The sequence below is a fragment of the Marmota marmota genome, unplaced genomic scaffold (assembly GCF_001458135.2).
Source record: "Marmota marmota marmota unplaced genomic scaffold, marMar, whole genome shotgun sequence".
NCBI classification, from domain to species: Eukaryota; Metazoa; Chordata; class Mammalia; order Rodentia; family Sciuridae; genus Marmota; species Marmota marmota.
Genome location: NW_025999928.1, coordinates 2,710,981 through 2,726,598, shown reverse-complemented (window position 1 = coordinate 2,726,598; position 15,618 = coordinate 2,710,981). Strand labels below are relative to the sequence as shown.

The window sequence follows — 15,618 nt, the reverse complement described above, 5'->3', positions numbered from 1 at the left end:
GAAAAAAGTGTAACTGCTTGATGTTGGGTGGTATACTCTATATATGTCAATTAGGTCTAGGTTATTAATAGTGTTATTGAGTTCTATAGTTTCCTTATTCAACTTTTGTTTGGAAGATCTGTCCAGTGGCGAGAGAGGTGTGTTGAAGTCTCCCATGATTATGGTATGGTTAGACCCAACTTCTAAAAAATGTTATTCATAGATTCCTGGTGGACATGAATTTCGGGGGTGCAGTACTCAACCCACAGTATCTTTTTTATTGATTTGGAAATCAGCAGGGTCACTTCTGCTGCATTCATTTGAAAGTCACCAAGGCTGACCCAACTTTCAAGGGAGGGAATCAGACTCCACCTTTGGCAGCAGTGTCAAAGGACTCATGGTCACTGTTTTATACTACCAGTGAAATACTTTTTTTTTTTTAACAGATGTGTATGTGTGTATATATGAAACAGAAGAAGCAGGGCCTTTGGTTTAATTTTTAGCAAAAGTCAGTGAATAGTCATTTGTAAAATTCTATATTCTCTCCTAAGGATGGCACAGGATAGTTTTATGCTGCTATCAGAAAGCTCATTAATAATTCTGGGTCTGGAGACTTACTAAGATCTTAGGTACCCTCAAATAACCACACAGCAGCCATAGAGGTAACAGGTTACTAACTATCTGAAACACTTGGAGGAAGGGACTGGGAGATGCTGTCAGGGGAAGTTCAGGCCTTCCTGCTATTGTCTTTGTTTTTGCTTGCTAAAAGGAATCAGAAATAGCTCCATTTTGGTGTTTGTGCCATTCTACTAAGCTGGTTCTTTGCAGCTGTATATCCTTTTTGACATTTATACTTTCCATTTATTTGTTAAATATGTAAATGAGCACTGCAGGAAAGGCAAAGAAAATTGTTGGAATTATAATTCCTTTGTGATGGAAATAGAGTTTCTATATCATTCCTGAAGGGAAGTAGCTGACTGAAAAGACTAAAAAAAGGAAGATTGCTGGGTGGAAGAATGGAAGAAACCTTGTGGTGGCATGTGTACTGTTTCTTGTCCAGAACGAGAAAAGCTTAAAGATAGAAGCAGGTTTACTTCAGTTGTAGAGGGTATGCTTAGCATATGTGAGGCCCTGGGTTTGAACTCCAGCAGCAAAAAAATAAGTAGGCAGTAGAGAAGGTGGAGGGCAGACTGGCCCAGTCTCATTCCCACTTTGTCCCATGAGCTGTGGCCTGCGCCTGCATTGAGATGATTCAGCAAGCTCCAGCTTTCTCCTCTCACACAGTAACGGGTGCAGGGAGCCTCTAAGAACCATCATCTGAGGTGTGTGGCATGAAATGTCACACATTTAGAGTGTTTTCTTGTTGCAGGCAACTGGAAAGGAGCCAGGTTCTTGGGCATTGTTTGGATCTGGGATGGGGGTAGCTTCTCTCAGTGCAGTCCATGTATTTGTATGACTAGCTTTCTCTGAAAGATCCTGACTCTGGGAGAAGAAAGTGACTGACGTTAAGAAGCCCTGTCACCGGTCCTGTTAAAGGGATGGGGCCTTCTGGGAAGCTGAAATAGTAAAGAACACACCTTCAAACCCTGATTCTTGAGATCAAGTCAGAAAGATTTCAGACATGTCACTTACAGTAATAGGTATGAGTTTATTGAAGGGATAAGAAAAAAGAAAGGGGATACTCTTAAGGGAGTGAGTGTGTCCTCTCAGAGAAGAGAAGGACAATGTGTCTCTCCTGCATTCCAGTTTTATTGGAGATCCCAGAGAAATTTTCAGAGAGTCCTGCTCATGTCCACCTCTAGACTTTTAACAGACAGCATGATGACATCAGACTTTCATGTCCCCACTGCCATGACAACTCTAGGTCACCTTGGCTCATTGCTGACTAATTCTAATTGGATTCTTAACAATAAATTCTAAAAGATATTATGATTCGGAGAAATATTCTTACCTTCAGGATCTGGTCACGGAAGTCTCCCCATTCAGGGTAACTTGGATTTCACTTACCAACATTATTTTGAGCGTATATTTCTCCTGCAACTTACGGGTAGTTTGCTCATGAATGTGACATATCCTGTCCACTTAGGCAAAGCTGCAGGTCAGTTGCTTCTTGGAAAAGAAAGAATGTGGGGGTTAACACAGTCTGCCCATTTTATAGAATTATTCCCTTAACTTTGTGTTCCACCACTTGCATCTTGTCCCTTATCAGTCCTACTTCTTGAGTTCTGGAGTGCTTTCACACACATGTACACATTGAACTTCTCATGTGGTTTCTTGGGGAGATAGTCATTCTTATCCACTGAAACATAGGAGAAGCTGAGCCCAGAAGAAATCGCAGAACACTGCTAGCATTGGCTAGAGTGGCTGGGTCTGTGTTGCTGGGGGTCTTTTCATCAAACTTGGCTCCATCACATTGAGTTCTTTACAGCCAAACACAATTTTCAGATAGTTCCAGTTAATTCTCCTTGGACTATTCTGTGCAACTGAGAACATGGTGCTTTTCTTCTGAGGGGAACCCTCCATATTGTGCAGATAAAAGTGATTCCTGTGATTTTTGTCACCTTTACCCCTGGAATTGATGAATGAATGAATTCACGGTTCTATAACAGCTTTTTTTGGTTTTGTTTTTATTCCCACTGGTTTTCATTTCCAGTTATATCCATCCATTCAGTATATATTCTGCCAGGCTCTGGCTCTTGCCCAGTGATAGACAGGACTTCATTATCTGTGCATTTCCCATTGGGTACTGGAGAAAGGTGAGTAAATGGGTTGTTGGGGGTTAGCATGGACAAAGTCCACCCAGCTGCTTTAAGCAGGAAGAAATTAATACAGGGATGGAGGTGCCTGAAGTCTCATGAGAGGGGCCCGGAGTAACAGTCACAGGAGCATGGCTTCTGGAGCACCTTCAGGACCAGCCCTGAGAATGAGGCCCAGCAGGCTGCCTTAGGGCCACCCAATCCTGCTGAGTTAGGTACTTTCCACCCAAACTGTTCAGCACTCTTTTCTCCAGAGGATATATCTTATTAGAATCTCATACAGGAAAGGTGCCTGGAGCAGTCACCATAGCTGATCTACTGCATCCTCCAACAGGCATTGTGAGGTGTCTGAGGGCAATATTGGTGGGTGGGGGAGTCATTCTCTAAGTCTAACTTTGCAAGCTAGCTGAGCATGTCCCTCCAAGCAGCCCAGGAAGGAAGAATGCACAGAGGGCTGGAAGGGGGTGTGGCGTGGTGGGGGCTGCTGATGACTGCTGGGCAGTGTGTGTTGTTAGAGTGTAGAGAGGAACCCTAGGGCTCTTTCCCAAAGTATCTTTCCTTTAAGCCACTAAGAAGTTCGAATTTGAATTGAGAGGTTACCCCCCCCCCAACCCCACCTTTCGGAAGCTCTTGAAATAGCCAAAAAGTGATGTTGCATTGAATCTAGGTGGGAGTAGAATGATTCTACGAAGTGAGATTTGCGAGGCAGCTATGAGAAGGAATCCGCAAGCCTCAGTGACAGATGGGATGGGGAGCAGTGAGGGAGAAGGAAAGCAAGGCAGCAAGATCCACTGGAATTATGTTGCCTTGAAAAAAGGGGTTTGTCTCAGAGGACTTTCAGTTTTACCAGACTGTAAATTCCCCAGGTTGCGGATTACATTTAACCTTCAAAGACAGCTTTGTAATTAAACTCAAGTAATTTACCTCCCACATTTAACAACAAAAGAAAAGTTCGTAGGAAAAACAGCAAAACACATGACATTTACATAGATGGCCTTTACTCCATATCATCCCTCTGGTTGTTCTTCATCCCTTCCTCCTCCATAGTCTTCATCTCCCAGCCTCAGGGGAAGGGGGCTGGGGTCTGGTGGAATGAAGTGGACCTCAGGAGAAAACTCAGGGAAGCCTCCTGGATTCAAGACCTGACTTGATTTTTAAATGCACCCTGGCTGAACCTACGTGGAAGTCATTGTCTTGTTAGGTTGCCCGTGGTGGTTAATGGGTGAACACACAAGGCATGTATTTCATGTGCGTGCTCTTATTCTGTGTGGGGTGGTGTCTTAGTCCATTTTCTGTGGCTCTAACAAAAATACCTGAGAATGTATAATTTATAAAGAACAGGGTTTATTTAGCTCACATCTGGAGGTTGGGAAGTGTAAGGATGTGGTGCCCACATTTGATAAGGGCCTTCTTGCTGCATCATAACATGGTGGAGGTTGTTACATGGTGAGCCAGAGCAAGCATGTTAGTATGGTCTCTCTTATTATAAAGCCATTAATGCTGTCGTGGGAGCCCCACTCTCATAACTTCCTCTGGCTCTAAATACCTTCCAAAGGCCCCATCTCTACATACCATTAACCTATGATTTGGGAATTAAGTTTCCAGCACATGGACTTTTGGGGGACATATCCAATTCATAGCAGATGGAAACAAACCCTGCACATGTTCTTACTCTTGGATTGACCTCATACTCAAAAGAAAGAGCATTTCCATTTCTCATTGCTATGGAAGATATAAGGGACAACTGGAGTTTTGCTGTTGCGGTTGACTTTTGTCTGGTTCTCTTTTCACACAGAATTGGTTGAGTGAGTTGGAATTGTCTTTTTTACCTTCCATACTTCCTTTTTTGTTTTGTTTTTGAAGTGCTGGGGATTCAATTCAAGGCCTTGTAAGCATGCACACTACCCCAGCCCTTTTCTGTACTTCTGAACCCAACATTGCAAGACAAGCATTTGATGGAAACACAAAGAAAATACCTGTATGACCTAGCTTTATTTTCTCTTTGGCTTTGACAAGTAGAGCTCTGAGATTATTTGTGTTTTAAAAGAATGAGTGGGACCTATTACAGCCATGGCCCTGTAACCTAAACTCTTGGTTCAGTTTTAGTTTTCACTTTATTCTGTCAAATGTCTTTGTATACCTGTTTACAGAAAAGTGTTGTGTCCTTTTAAGCCACTAAGAAGTTTGAATTTTAATTGAGAGGTGCCCCCCCACCCCGCGCCTTTATGAAACTCTTGAAATAGCCAAAAAGTGATGTTGCGTTGAATCTAGGTGGGAGTAGAATGATTCTACAAAGTGAGATTTGAGAGGCAGTTGGGAGGATTCCTGTTCAGACAAGCCTGTAGAAGAGGCTCAGCCTGGGGCTTCTCCACTGGTCTTCATCCTCCAAGTGAAGTGCCCTGAGGTTGGAGATCTGCAGTACCAGCCTTGTCAGTGGGCATTTTCTGACTGGTTAAAGAACAGCTGGGGAACATTCAGATGACTGGTTCTATCTGCTGTCAGGGAACAGTTTTCTTCCTCTGAAGACAGGAATGACGGTTTTTCAAGTGTTCCTCTCCTCTGGATCCAGTGCTGGTACGCTCCTCTGACTGGGCACCTCTTCTTGGCTCTCCTGTTCTTATGCAGTGTTTGTATCAGGAAGAGGTGAGGGGTGGATATAGATGGTGCCAAGAAAGGGACAGAGGAGTGTGTGCTGCTTTGGGACCGAGCCTGAATTTTCTGGACACCGGGCAGTTGGGAGTCAGTCAGGAACATCCCAGGTCAGGGACCAGAGGACAAAGCCCTCATTCTACCTTCAGGTCACCTGCTGGAGAAGTATCAAGGTTTAGGGGAGGTTCCTCATGTCTGTCCTGCTTGGAGCCTCTTAGAGTTCTCGTGACCCAATTTGTGTGTGGGTTAGAGGCACATAGGTAGGCTGAGACTCTGGTCTCAAAATCAAGGGCAGACTCCTCAGTTGCCTCCTCTTCTCCTCTGTCTTTCCTCTTCCCGCCTTCCTCCCTATCTCTCTTAAGTACCTGCAAGGTACACTGTCATGAGGACTCTAAAGATGGGTGTGAACCAGTTTCAGTCCTTGGTCCCCTCCCCATTGACCTGTGCTGATCCCTATGATAGGAACCGTGTCTTCTCTCGTGGACCTTGCTGTGCAGACCTGGGCACTGGGTGATCCCAGGGTGGGTCTGGGAATGTCCTGGGCCCTCCCAGAGAGTTGTGGGTGGTGCTTTCTCACTCAGCTTAGCCTTGAGGTTGGCATGGTAGGAGAATATTGCTCTCCTCTGGGTAACAACACAGGGATATTTTGGCAGGAACTATTTGGGGTGTGTAGAGCAGCCATGCCTGTGACTACTGCGTGTTTTCCTGGACAGGCGTGTGTTTTTTAAAGCTTCGTGTAGAGTTACACTTCATCCCCTGCCCAACCTTCCACTAAAGCTCCATGGCTTGTGCACACTCTCCTGCGGCTGTAGATCCAGACCCACATTGTGTGCCCCTCAGTCTCTTTAGCTCCTTTCTGAGCAGAATATTACTGCTTGCTGTGATGTCTGTCATTGTCTCCTGAAGGCTCATCTCCTGCTTGTCCTCACATGCGTGTTGACACTCAGTTATCCACATTCACATGCTATTGCTTGAACTTGTCCCCTCACACTTCTGTTTTATTGTCTTTTCTTGTAAAATATATAAAGAATACAAATTTTCATTTTAACTTTTTTTTTCTTTGCCGTGCTGGGTGTGGAATCCAGGGCTTCCCATAACAGTAGGCAAGCACTCTACTACTGAGCAAGGTACACTGTCCTGAGCCCCCATTTCAACTTTTTTTTTTCTGTTATTAGGGATCGAATCCAGGGACACTCTACAACTGAGCCCCCTCCCCAGCCCTTTTTATTTTCTATTTTGAAACAGGGTCTCAGAGTTACTAAGGCTAGCTTCAAACTTGCCATCCTCCTGCCTCAGCCTCCAGGTAGTTGGATTATAAGTGTGTGTCACTGCTCCTCACCTCATTCTAAGTATTTTTAAATGTAAAGTTCAGTGGCAGTTCAGAATGTTCACTATCACCACTACCCATCTCCAGAACTTTCTGTTCTTCCCAGAATGAAACTCCATACTCATTAAACAGTACCTCCCCTAATCTCCCTCCTCAGCCCCTGGCAGCCACCATTCTGCTTCCGGTCTGTGGTTTGGCCTCCTTTGGGTACACCATGTAAGTGGAAGTGTGCAGCATCTGTCCTTCTGTGTTGGGCTTATTTCACTTGGCATAATGTTTTCATCACACTCACATTCTCACATTGGTTCATTTTCACACGTGGACATTCTGTGTGTATCTGTCTCTGTCTCTCATGTGTTCTTATCATTCACTGTGCCTTAAATAACCCAAGTTGCAAATTTTAGCACTTTGCAGTATCTTGGGGGATATTCACAATATTTCTTTAACTCCCAAGAGTATGTTCTTGGTGCTTAAAATGTAGGCCCAGTTTTTCTTTCCCTGAACACCCCCTCTGTGGGTTTGCACTGTGAGCCGCTGTCTGCTGCTACCCAGCTTTGTGGGATTATCAGCTGTTCCCTGCACCACCCTTTCTCTCCATCCCTCACTGTGGACTTTATATTGTGGGCCCTCTTTGGCTGTCTCTCACCAAATGCTGAACCTGGAGGCCAGGGGTATGGATTGTCACCCTTATGCTTCAGTTCCTTGCACACATGGGCTTCTTGTGCATCTGTGCAGGTCTGCTGAGTTCCATGAGTCCTCTCATGGGTCATCTGCTAGGGTACAGCTATGCTTTTCCGGTGGCCTTGCCTCCCCTATACCATGGCCATTGGGGTAAAATGTCCATGTCCTTCATGTCAGGGTTCTCAAATCTTGGTACACAAGGAACCATGTGCAGAAGGGCAGAATCCATACCTGTTTACAGAAAAGTGTTGTGTCCTTTTAAGCCACCAAGAAGTTTGAATTTTAATTGAGAGGTGCCCCGCCCCCGCCCCGCACCTTTATGAAAAGGAGAGTGGTGCTCAGCTCCTTGGTGTTTAGAATGATGAATGCTCAGAGCTGAAGGAATGCTGTGGTCATGCAGGCCAGAGGTTTTCAGTCTGTGGAGCACGATGGAAAGGCTACAGGGCAGGCAGACCTGGGCTGGGTCCACTGTCATCCTTTTATATGGACAGGACCATGGAGAATTTCCTTTACAAAAAAGAACCACCAAGTGGGGAAAGGGGTGAGCCTTTCCTGCTCATCATAAAAGGCCATGGCCGGTATCCCTGTAATAGAAGACATTGTAACAAGTAAAAAAAAGCACTGAGTTTATTGGATCATAGTTTCACATGACACGGGAGGCTTCAAAAGTGCCTGTCCACTTTTATGCTTTGGTTTTTGATGAAGCAGGGCCTGTGTGTGGAATTGTGGTTGGGCAAAAGGGTATGATCTACCAGAAATAGACAGAGTGGGGACCCAGAAAGGCCTGCCTCTTTGCTCTTCTTGTCTTCTGTTGCAGCACTCCTTTCTTCTGGGTATGGCACAGGACTGGGGTGAGTCTGAGGTAGGTTGGAGAATTTCTTTATGGCCACCTTTTATCAGAAAGATAGGGAAGGTTGGAGTAATAATTTTAGGTTCTGTGGATGGCTTTGGGGAAAATGGATTCTCATTTTTATGACCTGCCCTGAAGAAGAGGAATCCTGATCCATTTTTGCTTCTGGGAGAATCAGGTGAAAAGGCAAGAGAGCAGGAAGAGGTCAGATCTACTTCTGAGGCCTTCACTTTGTATATTTGTATATTTGTATATTTTTTGTATATTTTTCTTTCTACCTTTTCCTTCTTCCCTCCTTCCCTTCCTCTCCCCCTTCCTTCCTTCTCTCCTTCCTTTTCCTTTTATTTTGACTCTCTCCCTCCCTCCCTTTTTCTTTCTCTCTCTTCTTCCCTCTCTCCCTCCCCCTCTTTCTCTCTCTCTTTCTCTCTTTCTTCTTTCTTTTTTTCAAGTTGAACCCAGGGACTCACATGTGCTGGGTCAGTGCTCTACCACTAACCTACAACCCTAGCCCAAGATCTTACTTCTGAAAGTTCTCAAATTTACCCCAGATTTGTTTCAGAAAATAAAAGTTTATTTTTAATTCACCTTTCTTTTTCTCTAAAAACAGGCTTAAAGTTAAGATTTTAAAAATTTCATACTTATCAGGTTTAAGTGTAATCAACATGACAGGGATGTATGTGTGTGCCCTTGTGTGTAGAGCAGTTGTGAAAATTTTTAAACATGAAGAGGGGGATGGAATGACCTACCCAACCCTGCGTGTTCAGCATCAGGCCTCAGTAATAACAATTCCCACTGTTTGAACCAGAAGGATTTCTGTTCATACAGTAATGTGCTGCTGTTCCAGTCAGTGAGAGACTGCACCTACAATGGTGGTTCTATAAGATCATGACGGGGCTGAAAATTTCTTGTCAGCTTAGAGACATGGTGGCACATCTTATTATTCATGTTTGTGGGGAGGCTAGTGTAAGAATGCCAACTGTGCCACCATCATACAAAGATATGGCACGAACCTTTGCTAATCAGTGACCTTGCTATTGGTTTACGTATTTATTATACTTTTAAACATTTTCTTAATGTACTGCTTCTATTTATAAAATAAGTTTATTGTAAACACTGTGCCTAGGACATCAGCAACCCCATATATCTTGGGTTTATAAATGTGTCTCAGTTGTGTCAAGAGCCTCTTCAAAGCCGGACGAGGTGAGGTAGAGCATGCCTGTAATCCCAGGAACTCAGAAGGATGAGCCAGGAGTATCACAGGTTCTAGGTCAGAAGGGTTGGGAGTATAGCTCAGTGATACAGTGTTTGCCTACTATGTGTGAGGGCACCTTGGGTTCAATCCCCAGCACCTCCAACAACAACAAAACAAAAGAAAGAAAGGGTCCCTATCCAGGGGTTGACCTGGACCATGTAGGTGTGTGAGCACCCTCTAGAATGCTTGTGCAGTGGTAAATTACTTAGGGTGCATCTTTCAGGATGTATTCCCTTCATTAGTGACACATGACTGTGTCTCCAAAAGGTGGAAGTTTCTCTGTCTCATAGTACCATTATCATACCAAACACACAATAATTCCTTAATATAAAATACTTGGTGTCATTTTCTATATTTGTGTATACTTAATCACAAAAGTTCATTATGTCAGCTCTAGGGTTTTGTGGCCTGGACTGGCGATTTCACTGCCATTGTTTAATGGGAACATGCATTCAGTTATCCCTTTCGTTCAGAAGGATGGCAATCATGAAATATTTGAGAGGCAGTGCTTGCTTTGTTGGTATGAGCCACTGGGCCTCCCTCTGTGGCTTTCCCCCCAACATTCTTTTTCCCCAGGTACTGTTGTGTCCCTACCAACAGGTGGCTATTGAGCACTTAAAATGTTCCAGTTGAGATGTAAAATATGCTAGCTCAAACTTGAATTATGAAAAATGTGAACTTTCACTAATAATTTTTATGTAGATTACATCTTGAAATGGTAATTTGGGTGTATTAGGATGGATAATATTAATGTTGCCTACTTATTTTTTTTAATTGGAATAAAATTCAGATTTGCTATTTTTAACCATTTAAAAATATATTATGTAATTTAGTTGTTTTTGATATATTCAGTGTTGTGCAACCATCACCACTATCTTGTTGTAGAACATTTTCATCATTCCCAAAAGAAACATGTACCCCAGTAAGCCAGGCACAATGATGCATGACTGTAATCCCTGTGGCTCGGGAGGCTGAGATAGGAGAATCACAAGTTCAAGGCTAGCCTTAGCAACTTTTTGAGGTCTTAATGTTACTGTCTAGGGGTGCTGGGTTGGTTGTCTCTGTTCAGCATAGACTTGAAGAACAGGACAAAAAGATAGCAAGCAAGAAGTAGGTTTATTACCAAGGCCACAAAGATAAACTTCTCTGAAGAGAAGTGGCTCCAGAGCTGGGAATCTGGTGGGGGAGTTTGGGCTTGTTCTTCTTATCATCTCTGGAATTTCCTCCTTTCCTTATCTCTTCCCCTATCCATGTTCTCCTCACTATTATTGATTTGTCCACGTGTCTATTTTAATTTCCTATTGGATCCTCTGTTTAGGAGCATGAGCATCTGTCTGATTGGGTTCCCTGCTTGAGTCCACGAGGGCTTTGGTCAAGAAGGAAATTGACCTCATTAGAAGATCCTCTCTGTGCTCCTTTGTTCTGGCCCTGTTCCCGACCTCCTCACTCACCATCTTGCCCTGACTGTCTAAGCCCTTGTATATCTCCTTCACCTAGCAACTTAATGAGAACCTGTTTCAAAATAAAAAAATAAAGAAAGGGGATGTGACTCAGTGGTCAAGTGCTCCTGAGTTCACTCCCCAGCACCAGGGGAAAAAAAAAGAAGAAGAAGAAGAAGAAAAGAAAAAATATATATACTCAGTAAGCTCTCAGTCCCCATTCTCTCTCCCCCAGCTCCTGGCAACCACTAATGTACTTCCTGTCTCTCTGGATTTGCCTGTTTTGGATAGATATCCATAAAACTGTACAATAAGTGGCATTTTGTGTCTGACTTCTTTCACTTTGCTAATGTTTCCAAGGTAATTCCTTTCTATGTCTGAATAATATGCCATTGTATATGTTTTTCATTATGTATGTAATATACTTCTATATATTTACAGTTTACCCATTCATCTGTTGATGGACATTTGAGTTGTTTCTGCTTTTTGGAGATAGTAATTTTGCTGTGAGCATTTGTGGATGGGTTTTGTGTGGAGAAACATTTTCATTCCTCATGGGTAAACACCTAGGAATGGGATTGTTGGGTCTCATGATAACTCCATGTTTATTTTGGAGGAATTAACAAACTTTAAAGTAGACAGTATTTTGTATTCTCATCATCTGTCTATGAGGGTTCCTGTTTATTTCAGTTTTTTCACATTCTTGTTAATACTTGCAAGTTTTGTTTTTTAAAAATGTGTAGCCCGTACAGTTGGCATAAGTGGTATCTTTCATGTACTTTTCAGCTGTTTATGTCTTCTCTGGAGAAATATCTGTTCAAATTGTTTGCCCCAGCCTGCTAGACTACTAGAGGGTATTGTGTGTGTGTGGGGGGGATGGGGTACTGGGAATTGATTGCATCTTGTCTTTGTACTAGGCAAGTACTCCACAACTGAGCTATACCCCTGGTCCAGACAATAGAAAATTTAAATTTCCATTTGTGACTGACATTTTATTTCTATATGCTCTAAGAGATTTTGATACTGGTAAAAAGAAGACTCTAATGAATGCTTCAGTCTTAACCTTCATTTTTATGTAATTCACATGTCACTAAAATTAACTTGCTTTTTAAGGTTAGTCTCTCTCAGGCTGTAATAAGAATTTCATTACAAAGAAATTATGCAGGCATCTGATTGCCCTGGGTTGGCAAGGGTTAGCTAGGATGGGGTCTTAATATTAAGATGGACCCTACCTTGAAAGTATGTTGATTATTTTATTGAGCCAAACAGTAGCAAAACTTAACTCTTCCTTATGTGATCATCATCATGCTTCCAGGTGAGCTTTTTGAAAGTTAGACATCCCCTCCATTGGACATTGAATCCAGGGGTGCTTTACCACTGAACTACATCCCTAACCCTTTTTTAAATTTTGAGATAGGGTCTCACTAAATTGCTGAGGATCCAGCTAAATTGCTCAGGCTGGCCTGAACTTGTGAACCTACTGCCTCAGCCTGAGTAGCTGGGATTACAGGTGTGTGCCACTGTGCTGGCAAAAGTTAATGTTTTAAAAATAAGCCATTTACATCTTGTTGAGCTTTCAAAATGTGATAATGTAGATTTGTTGCTTTGAAATTTTACTATGAAACATTGGGCTTATTTTTCTAGGACTCGAATGCAGAAATAGTTTGGTCAAATATATTTGTTTCCCAGATTAGAATGATTATACTAAATCTGTTTGTGGATTATACATCCTAATGTCTTCCAGTTCAGTTTCCAGTCATTTCAGGTGTCACTACCTGCCTCCTTGTATATGTCTTTGTGTCCTCAGGGAACAGTTCACAACACTCCCAAACTGCACCAAAATGTAAAGAACAGCCTGATCAGAGTAGAGCATAGTAAGTCATTTAAGAATACTGTTGAATGTAGGTGTTTTTTTCTTCTATATATGTAGAACCCCCAAAGAAGATAGGAAGCATTTTCATATTTTCCTCAAAAAATGGTTCAACAAGATTTTATATAAATCTAAAACTGTGTATAAAAGATCTTTATGCATTTTATGATCCCTTTTTCCTTAAACGGAGGCTGTATTTTGTTCTTGCATAAGTAAGTAGGTGGGGGAAGGTAAAATATTTTTTTGTAAAAGTAAAGTCACATGGAAGTAGAAATATCTCTATTTCAAATTGCAGCAGTTACTAAACCCTCAAATAATTGCAAATTCAGTCTAATACAGGCTTTCCTGAGTAGAGGCTAAGGTGAACAGGTGGAAAAGAAACAAGTAAAATTGCCATGATTTTTATAGAAATGATTTATTCAGAAGAAACAAATTTGGAGATAATCAGCATATAATCACTTAAATCTTTTTTTTTCTGTTTTGTTTTAGCACTACTATTCAGAGGCAAGGTGGTAATTTAAGTGTATGAGTCAGTAATGTGAAATTAATTTACATTTTTGTACAGCGACTCTCTAGATTTGAATTTGCACCAGTGACACTTTAACCCACTAAACACTAATTCTTCCTCTCCTGAGGCCCTGGGAAACCAACTATTATGTTGTTTTTATGATTTTTGACTACAAGTGAAAACTATGTAATATTTTTCTTTGGTGACTGGCTTATTATTTTACTTATCCCAATATCTTTTGAGGTTCATCTATGTTGTAGCATGTGTCAGAAGTTCCTTATTATTTAAAGGCAGCATAATATTCTGTTGTGAGTGTTGTTTATCTATTCATCCATGAATGGCCATTTAAGTTGCTTTTATGTATAACTGTAATGAATGTGGGAATGCAGCTGTCTCTTGGGGGATCTGCTTTGAATTTTTTTGTATATATACCTTTAGGTGGGATTAGAGGATCCTAGGGTAATCTTTTGTCTTTTCAGTTGAACATTTGCAAGCTTTTTCCAAGAATAGGAGTTTCCAGGTGTGTAAATTGGATTCCCACTGAGGGTCTCTCATCCCTTCCTGTTTTCTACCCTCTCCCAGGTAGAATAAATGCTCGTCTGCAAAACTCTCCCTGATGAATTTTATTATTGGTTATCAGGACTTCCCTTCTGTTGCCCAGAAAATGTCCCATGTCTTGCGATATCTCAAAATAAACACCAGATTTGTTTGGCAAGGTTGCATCTCTGGGTGCATATCCCTATATTCCTAAACATCTGGAGTAAAACTGTGGTTTCCAATAACCTCACCTCTGTCTAGGCCTAAGAAAGCATGGAGGCTGCACAGAAAGGTCCAGAGCAAACAGGAGGAGGGGCTGGCAAGTTTGTCCTCTTCCACTAGTAATCAGGATGGGGCACAAATGTATCCCCATGTTTTGGCACCATGTTGATGAGTTTGGCAAACTGGTTGATGACATGGTAAGATGTGTGCTTGTCTAGTCAAGCACACATAAGTACTATGTGTGTTCACAAAGTGACCCTTGTTGTTTGATGAACTCTGATATTTCATATTCTGTTCTCCTCTGTTTTCAAGTTTTTGCTTGATTTTTAGTATGGGGTGCTATGATATTCAAGGTTCTCCAAAGAGACTGTACAAATACATTCGAAAAAAGGATTTATTAGGAGAATTGGCTCATCTGATTATGCAGGCTGAGAAGTCCCTTGACAGTCGCAGGAGACCCTGGAATGTTGGTAGTGTGGCTCAGTCCCAAGTCTGAAGACCCATAACCAGGGAGATCAGTGGTATAATTCTCGTCCAAGGCTAAAGGTCCAAGAACCCAGGAGCTTCTGGAGTAGGTTTTGGAGTCCCAAGACCAGAGAGCCTGGAGTTTTAATGTCCCAGCTGTGTCTCACGAGGAATGTCTACTACAGAAGAGAGAGAAGTCCTTTTCACTACTTGTTTTCTTCTCTTTGGGCCCCAGGGGATTGGATGGTGCTCACTCACTTTGAGGGCAGATATTGTCCACTGTTACTGACTCTCATGCCAATGTCCCCTGGAAACACTCTCACAGACACACCCATAAGTCATGCTCTACCACTTCTCTAGGCATTCCTTAATCCAGTCAAGTCGATGCCTAAAATTAAGTGCCACAGGTTCCGTCCATTAAACTGCTGCCCTAGCAATTTGGCAGGTAGTGTAAAGAGCTTGCTCTCTGGAGCATACCTGCTGGGGCTGGACTTTACTTCTCCACAGGCATCTGACCTTGAGCCACTTAAGCAAGATGTGCCTTAGTTTTCTGTGCCCTGAAATGAGATCATACACTGCCCACCTCATACAGCTATTAGGAAGAGTGAGTACTAGGGGCAGTGGTAATCCCAGCAGCTGGGGAGGCTAAAGCAGGAGGATTGCAAGTTCGAGGCTAACCTCAGCAACTTATTGAGGCCCTGTCTCAAAATAAAAATTAAAAAGCACTGGAATTATAGCTCAGTGGTAAAGCAACCTCAGGTCCATTTTCCAGTACAAAAAAAGTAAGTGAGCAAATAGGTAAATATGTGTTACTTAGAAGAGCAGCTGGCATAAAGTGATTCTTCCTGAATACTGGCCAGTTGTTAAACTAGTAACTCAGCACTAGTATTTCTTTTCCTTTCTATTTATTATTATCATGTTGGATTCCAGGTTACTTCTTCCCTGCTTTGTTGACTTCCCCCACTTATTGAAACATTCTATCCCCCCAGGGAAAGAGTGGCCTCCTAGTGAACACCATTGGATCCCCTGTTCTTCCTTCTCTTAGCCAGCCCCTGGGATTCAGACTTTGATTTGTGAACAATG

At 42.4% G+C, this 15,618-nt stretch overlaps 1 protein-coding gene across 3 annotated transcripts in view; it reads left to right on the top strand.

The window, feature by feature from the left end:
- Golm1 (golgi membrane protein 1) overlaps nt 1-15,618 on the top strand; it is a 77,225-nt gene that overhangs the window by 28,019 nt on the left and 33,588 nt on the right. The window lies entirely within an intron of this gene.